This window comes from Mustela lutreola, chromosome 10 (assembly GCF_030435805.1).
Source record: "Mustela lutreola isolate mMusLut2 chromosome 10, mMusLut2.pri, whole genome shotgun sequence".
NCBI lineage: Eukaryota > Metazoa > Chordata > Mammalia > Carnivora > Mustelidae > Mustela > Mustela lutreola.
This window is the reverse complement of record NC_081299.1, coordinates 102,264,374-102,273,735: the sequence shown is the minus strand read 5'-3', so window position 1 is coordinate 102,273,735 and position 9,362 is coordinate 102,264,374. Positions and strand designations below refer to the sequence as shown.

Below are 9,362 nucleotides of genomic sequence, written 5' to 3'. Positions count from 1 at the left end.
GCTCTGCCACTTGTTGTGACCTTCGGCAAGCCTCTTAACCTCCTTGAGCTTTTTTGTCTATAACATGAGAGTGATAATATTTACTAGATAGAGTCATTATGTGAATTAAATGAGGTGCTATGTAAAATGTAGTCTGTAAGCAGGGCGTATTTAAGAAGTGGCAGTTTCTTTTATCACTGTAAAAAGAGCAATATTATAATAAAGTAATAATATCCCTGTAAATTGTCCCACAACTTGGTCCCTCCCCAGAGACGCACTCATGGCTAACCAGGGCATGACGATTTGTCAATGAAATGAAACTCATCAGTGAAATGAAGTTAATGCTGAAATAGTCCCTTTTGCCCATAGCTGTCTTCCCCGGCACACAGAGGGTTGTGGCTTACCTCATGAGCCAGAGCCATGGGGATGTGCTGTGAGGGTGGCTGGAGAGACTCCTTGTGTGTCAGAAACTTCCAGAGGTTTTCTGATCACACGACGGTGATGTCCATAGCAGAAGCAATGAGGATTTTGAATCAACATTGACAGACTCGCTGCTTACTCTTCTGTCCCCCCTCTTCCACCAGCTCACAAGGATCTCGGGCTCAATGTTTCTCTGTGGCTAGAGTACAAACACTGATCATAACAAGAGACGAGGAGGTCAGAGGGAGAAGCAGACTCCCTGCAGAGCTGGGAGCCCTGTGCCGCACTTGGTCCCAGGATTCTGGGATCACAACCTGAGCCAAAGGCCGTGGCTTAACCAACTAGGCCACCCAGGCACCCCGGAATATTACATTTGAATGTGCCCAGCATGGTATCTGAGAGAAGTGGGAAACTTGCTGTTGGCTTTCCTTGGGGACCCTCTCTAAATCTATCTCTCCATGGGCCAGCAGGCCAGAAATTGTAGTGGTTTCAGCTGCCAGGCAAGTGTCTAGTGTACGATTAACAGAGACATCAAAATAGCCATCATTCTCCCCACCCCCCGTAAACTCCCCACAACCAACAACTCTGACACAACGAGAAACACCAAATATCTACTTTCCTAACTTAACTCTTGTCCCTTGCGGTTGGAAGAAGAGAAAACTTAGATTCAATCACCAACACCCCATTTGCCTTAGATGACATGAAACACATTCCTACATGGCAGGTAACAGGTTTTCTCCGGAAAACATGGGGGCACCTGCTGGTCTGCCAGAGAAAGCGCACCAACATTTATCTGCTCAGGATCTACTCCTCCAGCTTGAGCCCTGTTACATGCCCTTGCTGAATCTTATTTTCACAACAGCTGTGAGATGGATGTTATTATCCTCATTTATCAGATGAGGAAAAGACTCCGAAAGATTTAGGGGTGCTCAGCACAATAGGGGTTATCTGCCTCCCCCTTGTCCACATTTCTTTGAATTTTCCAGTATATGTTCCTATCATCTTGGTTGTAGATGGTTCTAGACCAGGTTCTAGACCAGTAGTCTTCCAGCCCATGCAAAGGGAGCAAGCAGTGTAGACCATATTTCCATCTTCGGAACAGTCTTCAGTTTCACCTGGTGGCAAACTAGACCCAAGTTAAATTCCATGGATACAGTGTTAAACTTTGAGCGCTCCTTCTCAAGCCCAGGTTGTGGAGACCTTGCGCAATAAAGGTGGAATTACATTTTTTAAGTTAAAGCCCGAATTGTTGACTCCTTGGTTAAAAACAAATCCGCATACAACGTGCACCAGTTCCCCAATTCTTTTTTTTAACAAGACCATTATGTTTTCAAAAGTGAAGTCAGTGGAAATGTGCTGTTTCCTGCTGCCCCATGTCCCTGTTCCTTTTCTCTCTTTCTCACCCTGTGTGTGAATATTACAGGTTTCCTCCTTCCAGAGATGCTCACAGCTGTTTCCCTTCCTCCCTCTCTTGAGCCCTGGAGGGCAGCTTTCATTCTTCTACCTCAGCCTGCCTGGGGCCCCATGGAAACTTCCCCATGGTATGATTGCTTCCACACTTTTATATGCTTTAAAGAATATCAGCTGAGAACTGCTTATTGATCCCGAGTGGGGAATCCTCCCTTACAAAGCAATTTGCAGCCGTTGAAGGAATGTCGGGGCACCCTTCTCAATATCCTGCGCCCCCCTCCCACACCCTCCATGCCCCATTTGCATGTTGACACCCTCTAAGCCAAGCCCACCTTTGCCCGTGCCTCCTTTTCTAAGGATGTCCGACGAAGCTGACTTTTTGGATTCTCGGGCACTCATCCTGTGAACCATTTGAGCATTCCAGTTTTACACTAGATCTCTATCTACTTTGGAGATTTTGTTTCATTTTTTTAAAAAGATTTTATTTATTTGAGAGAGAAAGAGAGAGCAGAGAGAGAGAGAGAGAGAGCGAGAGCACACAAGAGGTAGGAAAAAGCAGGGGCAGAGGGAGAGGGAGAGGGAGAAGCAGGCTTCCCAAGGAGCAGGGAGCCTCACGCAGGACTCCATCCCAAGACCCCGGGATTATGACCTGAGCAGCAGAAGGCAGATGCTTAATGACTGAGCCACTCAGGCGCCCCTGAAGATTTTATTTTGGAAACCCAAATATCGAAAAGATGCAGCTGCTCCCCAAGCACTTAAAGTCCTGAGACACCTGGATGGATTCCACCTGCTCGGCTAGCACGAATCCTTCCGACCCTCCTCTCCCACCAAGTAGCAGGAAAATGGTGGCTGGCTAGGGTAGAGGCCATTTTTCACATTGCTCCTGATTAGCAGGACCCAACATACTGCAGGCCATCAGTGCTTGGCTCAGAGTAACAATGAAGAGAGGAGAAAGCAGCTTTGGGGTGCCCATTTGGCTCCAGGCATTGTACTAGTCTAGTCAGGGTCAAATATGGTATTTTATTAATCCAACCCACAGCCTCTCTAGAAAATTTGACACCATGCTCCTAGAAAATGAACACTTTCCATGGCCCTTTCTCCAGTCCTCATGATTTTACCAACAAGAACCCTAAGTTCAGAGAAATTAAACGGTTTGCCCAGGTCACACAGCAAAGAAGCAGACACAGGCAACTGGACCCTGTTCCTCCAAGTTCAATGTACTTCCCCTTTCTCCACAGCTGGCCAGGGCTCTGTAGACTCAAAATTCACACTGGAAATAAAGTCAGTGCACTGGAGTTTTCATTTTGGTACGATGCTATCTGCCACTGTTCTATGAATAGGAGTCCCCATTCCAACAGTGATGCTCCCTTTCTGCTAAGGTACTAACAAAGCCACCATCTGGTTGCAGCCTCTGAATCCAGACCCCTCGAAATCCCCTTAGGCCTGGTCAGCTGAGTCGGAGAGAATGCAGCACAGTTTTTTTTAAAACAGGCCTTTTTTTCTCAAAAATAGTTCCAAAAATATTTCCCCAAAATAGAACCATTATTTTATTTATTTATAAAATATTTTACTTATTTATTTGACACAGAGAAAGAGAGAGCATAAGCAGGAGGAGCTGCAGAGGGAGAGGGAGAAGCAGGCTCCCTGCTGAACAGGGAGCCTGTCCTGGGGCTCTATCCCAGGACCTGAGCCCAAGGCAGACACTTAACAGACTGAGCCACCCAGCACAATAAAGTTGAGTTAACCTCTTCAACTTAACACCTTTCCCTCCTATTCATATACTGCTTTCAAAAGGAATACTGAACAAGGGGCACCTGGGTGGCTCAGTAGGTTAAGCCTCTGCCTTCCGCTCAGGTCATGATCCCAGGGTCCTGGGATGGAGTCCCACATCGGGCTCTCTGCTCAGCAGGGAGCCTGTTTCCTCCTCTCCCTCTCTCTCCCTGCCTGCCTCTCTGCCTACTTGTGATCTCTGTCAAATAAATAAATAAATAATCTTTTTAAAAAAATAAACAAAAAAAAAAAAAAAAAAGGAATGCTGAACTATTTTGAGCTACTGTATTAAGTTCATAAACTATTCCTCTCCCTGACTTAATGTCTACTACAGGACTTTTCCTCTAAGGAAATATGCTATCTGTCATTGCTTTTTTGCTAGTCCCCAGACAGGTGGGTCTTTGCTTTTCAGTGCCCTTTCTACCTTATATAAAAATGCTTATGCTGGAGGAGAGTTGGGTGGGGGGGGTAGCTGGCTGATGGATATTAAGTAGTAATGGGTGTTATATGCAACTGATGAGTCACTAAACTCTAGCTCTGAAACTAATAATACACTATATATTAATTAAATAAATTTAAATTAAAAAAATTTGTTGTTATTACTAAAAGTGGAACCAGAAATCCTAGCCTGTTACAAATAATTTTAAAAATACATTGAAATTGGGTGCTTAGGTGGCTCAGTTGGTTAAGCGTCTGTCTTGATTTCTGCTTAGGTCAAGATCTCAGGGTCATTAGATCGAGCCCTACTTCAGGCTCCGCACTGGGCATGGAACCTGCTTGAAGATTCTCTCTCTCCCACTCCCTCTGCCCCTCCCTCAGTTTGAGTGCTCTCTCACTCTCTCTTTCAAACAACAACAACAACAACAAAACAGAACAAAAAAAAAATGCATTGAAATAAGGCATCCTTTGGATTTTAGAAACATTATATTTATTCATAGGTATTCAGACCATCTAAAATAGCCTAAAACTCTCATGTTTTTCAAATACCTCTGCTCCACTATTTGCCACCTTTCTCGGGTGAGTGATTTCCAAAACATTATTCATTCATCCTACGAGAGCAAGGGCTCCAGAACCAAACTGACAAGAACGACCTACAGACCAAAGAATTAATAAAAACAATAGAGTATCATAGCAAGCTGCTCAGGAGAGAAACATTTACTGTGTGCTGCTTTGATGGAGGCTATTTGACTATAGGACAAGCTAGTTTCTAAAAAGGGAGATTTTTGTTAAGGGTATCAAAATGTCTCTGGAATTGGCGCTGAAAACTGGAAGTTCACTGGAGGCTGAGACAGCCCTTTGCCCACCTTGCTCTCAGCGCACACGGTCCCAACTCTCCGAGCCTGTTGTCTCCACTCTCCTCCCAGGACATCACGTTCTTCTGCCTCTTCCGCCAATGGGGGCTGCTCCTCCATGCTCCAGCCTGCATCTGAATGCGGCTTCCTTCCCAGGCTGTCGGCTCAGGCCCTGACTCTGCTTGTCCTTTCTGCCTGGTTCCCACAGGCTCAGATGCTTAATATCCCAATTCCAAATTTCAGGAGGAAGATGACGGGTGCAGCTTAGATCAGGAGCAGCCCAATCAGCCATGGAGCTATGTGTTGCCAGCACGACCAATTCAGGAGTGGCTTCATCACGGGGGAGTTACCAGAGGAAAAAGATGTGGGGTATTTAGTTTAAGCACAGCTATGTGCTCTGCACAGCACAGTGTGTGTTGGGCAGGGGTGGGGACAAGCATGGGGATCAGAATCTGCACAGACAAGACTTTCAGATCCAGGTTCTGCCACTTCTTAATTAATCTGGACAAGTTCAGTAACTCCCAACATTGATTTTCTAGGCTGGTGAATAGGGACAATAAATACATCAAAGTATCACAGTGCAGATCAAATGAGATGATGTTTGCCAATTGACTGGCATGGCCAAATACTAAAAAATGCTAGCTTCCTTTTGCCCCTGTCTACGCTAGGCTGTATACCAAGTTTAGAAGTATCACAATTAATCAGGGTTTTTGTGACATGTGGAAAGCAAACCATTAGCATTTACACAGTGCTGTAGAAAAACAAGACTTCTTGGGGTGCCTGGGTGGCTCAGTCGATTAAGCGTCTCCCTTTGTCTCCGGTCATGATCCCAAGGTCCTGGGATTGAGTTCCGCATCGGGTTCCCTGCTCGGCTGGGAGCCTGCTTCTCCCTCTTCCCCTCTCCCTGCTTGTGCTGACACTCTCTCTGTCAAATAAATAAATAAAACCTTTAAAACAAAACAAAACTAAAAAGGTCAATTCACAGACCTGTACCCCTGGGGATAAAAATACATTATATGTTCATAAAAAATAAAATTAAAAAAAAAAAAAGGAAAGAAAAACAAGAATTCTTGAAAACACAAAGAGAGGATATTAAACAAATGGACACTCCCAGCCTCTCTCTTTTTGGCATCAAATAATAATATTAGTAATTAGCATTCAGAAAGTGCTTTACCTCATACACACGGTTTGTGACTGATATTACCTCCTTCTGTTCTCGCAATGACCTTGTAGGATCGATATGTTTGTTAGCTTCCTTTTACAGCCTAGGCTAAATAAACTGGCCAAAGTCATATGGTTGGTGGCAGATATGGGACTCAAACCCAGGGCCCCAGCCTCCAAAACCCCTTGAGCTCTTCAGTGCCATTCCCAGAAGATACTTAAGTTCTGGGTCAACTATTTCATTGCCCATTTTTTCATCTGATACCCCACCCCATTCTCACAACCCCACACCATAACTGTCAAAGCCTTCCCAGTTTAATTCCAGGCTCCCTTTCCAGCTTCCTGTAACCTGAAACCCAAATACCCATGTTCTCCTGTGTCTCTGTGGATTTTCTTACCATTTCTTACTCTAAGAGTGTCTTTCTTGGGGCTGCCTGGGTGGCTCAGTTGATTAAGCATCTGCCTTTAGCTCAGGTCATGATCTCAGGGTCTTGGGATCAAGTCCCAGATTGGGCTCCCCACTCAGGGGGAGTCTGCTTCTCCCTCTACCTCTGCCTCTCCCCCTACCCAAACCCCCAGCCTGTGCTCCCTGTCAAATAAATAGGGTCCTTAAAAAAATAAAAAAGTGTCCTTCTTTCTTGTAGTCCAGCTAGGGCCTAGTTCTAGCTCAATGGTTGTCCCATCGAGAAAGCGTTCCCATGAGCCACGCACCACGCAGTGTCATTCCTTCCCTCCTCTGGGCTTCCTTAGAAGGCTTCAAATGGCTTCAAATCAGAGCAACTTCTGACAACAACAGGAAGAGACACTTTTTCATCTTTGCATCTTCAGTATCTGTCCCAGCATGTGCCACGTAGTAGGTGCCTGGGAAATGTTTATTGGGTTGAATCTGATGAAAGTTCCAAACATGGATAGCCACAGCATCATCGGTTCTAGAAGAATATCTTCTGGTCATTTTAACAGTTTCAAATTCCAACCAGTCTCCTTAACTGAATGGTCAACTTTTAAACTTACTATCAACATTCCACTTAATGTTTTATGATGTTTGTACTAATTTTTCAGATTATGCTATCCACATATACCCAGAAACAATGATTAGAATCTTCTTTAGTTTATTATGAATGAAATATGAATCCAGTAGAAGCTTGGATATCTGAATGAAGCAAAAATTGGGACCATTATAGAACTTAATTCAACAAAAACTCGAGTTCTGGTTGCCCAAGTACTGCTTCCTTATTCCCTTTGATTATCTGATTTAAGAGGTTGTTACCCTATGGGAGCAGATAAATGTCACTCTATGGCTAGGCTCTATCACCTGTAAGATAGAGATGATACTAAGACCGTCTATGGGGTTATTGTAAGGAAACAGAAAGCATCGAAGGGAGCTTGTCAACAGTAGACATTATAATGATCAAACTTCTCCTTGGTCTGTAGAAAAGAAATTTCTGCTAGATCCGTGTTGTCCCAAGGTTATGGTGTTTCATTTTAAAAAACTGCTCTTATCCGAGTGGTGGGTATCATGGGAGGGCACATATTGCATGGACCATTGGGTGTGGTGCATAAACAATGAATCTTGGAATACTGAAAAGAAATAAAATAAAATAAAATAAAATAAAATAAAATAAAATAAAATGGAAAAAATTTTTAAAAATAAAAGAAATAAATCTTAAAAACAAACAAACAAACAAAAAAAAACCCCTGATCTTACAAGCAGTTTTTGACTATCTCCAAATGGAACAAAGCCTGCAAGACCATTCATAGACAGTTAGCTCTCTGTATGAGCAGGCTCACCTCTATCCACCTTGTCTCTTACAAACATTCATTCATTCGTATTTTCTTTCAATAAATATTAATTGAGAAAATCAGGTGGTCTGGAGACTTGCCTTAGAAAGAGTGTGTAATGCAGCCTAAGGGCACCAAAGGAAAGTTTTCTCAGAGGAAGTGAGGCCCTAGAGCACCTTATTTTATTTTGGGAGTACCTAATTCATCATTTTGAAACTGTCCATTTCCATCTTCTGTGATGCTCTCAATGATGGAAGGTCAGGGACTAGGTCTTGGGTGTGTCGGAAGCCTTAGTGCCCAGTATGGTGCTTAGCACATAGTAAGCCCTCAATTAATATTTATTGAAAGAAAAAAATGAAAAAATGTTGATACGAGGAGAGCTAGGTGTGGGTAAATGTCTGATCCCATATTTGGAAGGCTAGACATCATTAAAGGACCAAAATAATTAGGAATAATACTTGAGGATTCGTCGCCCCCACCCCGCCGAAGAGCAGGTGTAATTCCAAGCTTTGCCTCATTTGGAACATTCCCAGACTAAGACCTGGATGTGGACAGACACTCGGTGAGCATGGATGTGCAGTTCTGTGATTGAAAATAAACACTGCCAGTCATTTCTCTAACAGTAACATTCCACTCTCTTCACCTCTGCTCCCTGCCTTTCCTTCCCAGGGCTATTTTTAATTCTCCATATGAGGGTGATGCTCAAGGATGCTCAAGGAAGGAACCTCCATACCCTAAAAGAGAAAGTGAGGAAAATATTAGAATAGGACCAAACAGGAAGGTGCACCATTCGCAACAAAGGTGAACAGATATTCCCACTAGATAGCTCCCATTCTCCTTTTAACATGTACAATTTCTACTGCAGCATTGATGTATTTGAAATATAATAATTAAAATTTGTATGACATTTCTTTAATGCACCTATCAAAATACTGAATTCAATCATCACAACGATCCAGTAAGACAAGTTCTTATTCTTTCTTCTGAACAGATCAGCAAATTGAGTTCAGTGCAGTTGAGTGACTTACCCTAAAATCACACAGTAGGTAGTGAAGACCAGAATCAAACCCAGTTCTTCCAGGTCTGACACTTTGCTGTTTGTTTGGCTTCATGTTTCAGTTACTTCCATATACTCTTCCCACCCCCAAGTCCTTTTCTTATTCATCGCCGTCTCCCTTATAACCTACCATACATCGCTCATAGTAAACACACAATAACATTCAAGAAACTGAACTTCTTTAAAGATCCGATCTACTTCCACGAAGAGAATGGTAAAATATGGTAATAGAAATTTTACGTCTTCTGGTCAAAGAGCAGAGGTACTTTGAAGCCTTTCCTCATGGACTGTGCTCCCTGATGTGGAGCCAGTTCCAATTCTGGAATGTCAAGTCCAGTGTGAGATGGTGACAGCGCTGTAGCTCACTACTCCAGATCCCCAGACGCACCAGGGAGGAAGGGATGCTCCTGGTGGGTACCAGTTTCAAGTATTTCCTCCAGCACAGCTCATAGGACCTAAGAACAAGGGATGCTAATAATTAAAAGCGAAATCAA

General features: G+C 43.5%; 1 long non-coding RNA gene across 1 annotated transcript; it reads right to left on the bottom strand.

Moving 5' to 3' along the window:
• Positions 1 to 4,545: 4,545 nt before the first annotated feature.
• Positions 4,546 to 9,317, bottom strand: LOC131810226 (uncharacterized). Its single transcript, XR_009345483.1, has 4 exons — positions 8,840 to 9,317; positions 8,455 to 8,545; positions 6,744 to 7,610; positions 4,546 to 5,796 (listed from the first exon to the last, which is right to left on the bottom strand). It is a non-coding gene; the product is annotated as an uncharacterized LOC131810226 (long non-coding RNA).
• Between the last annotated feature and the right edge of the window lie 45 nt (positions 9,318 to 9,362).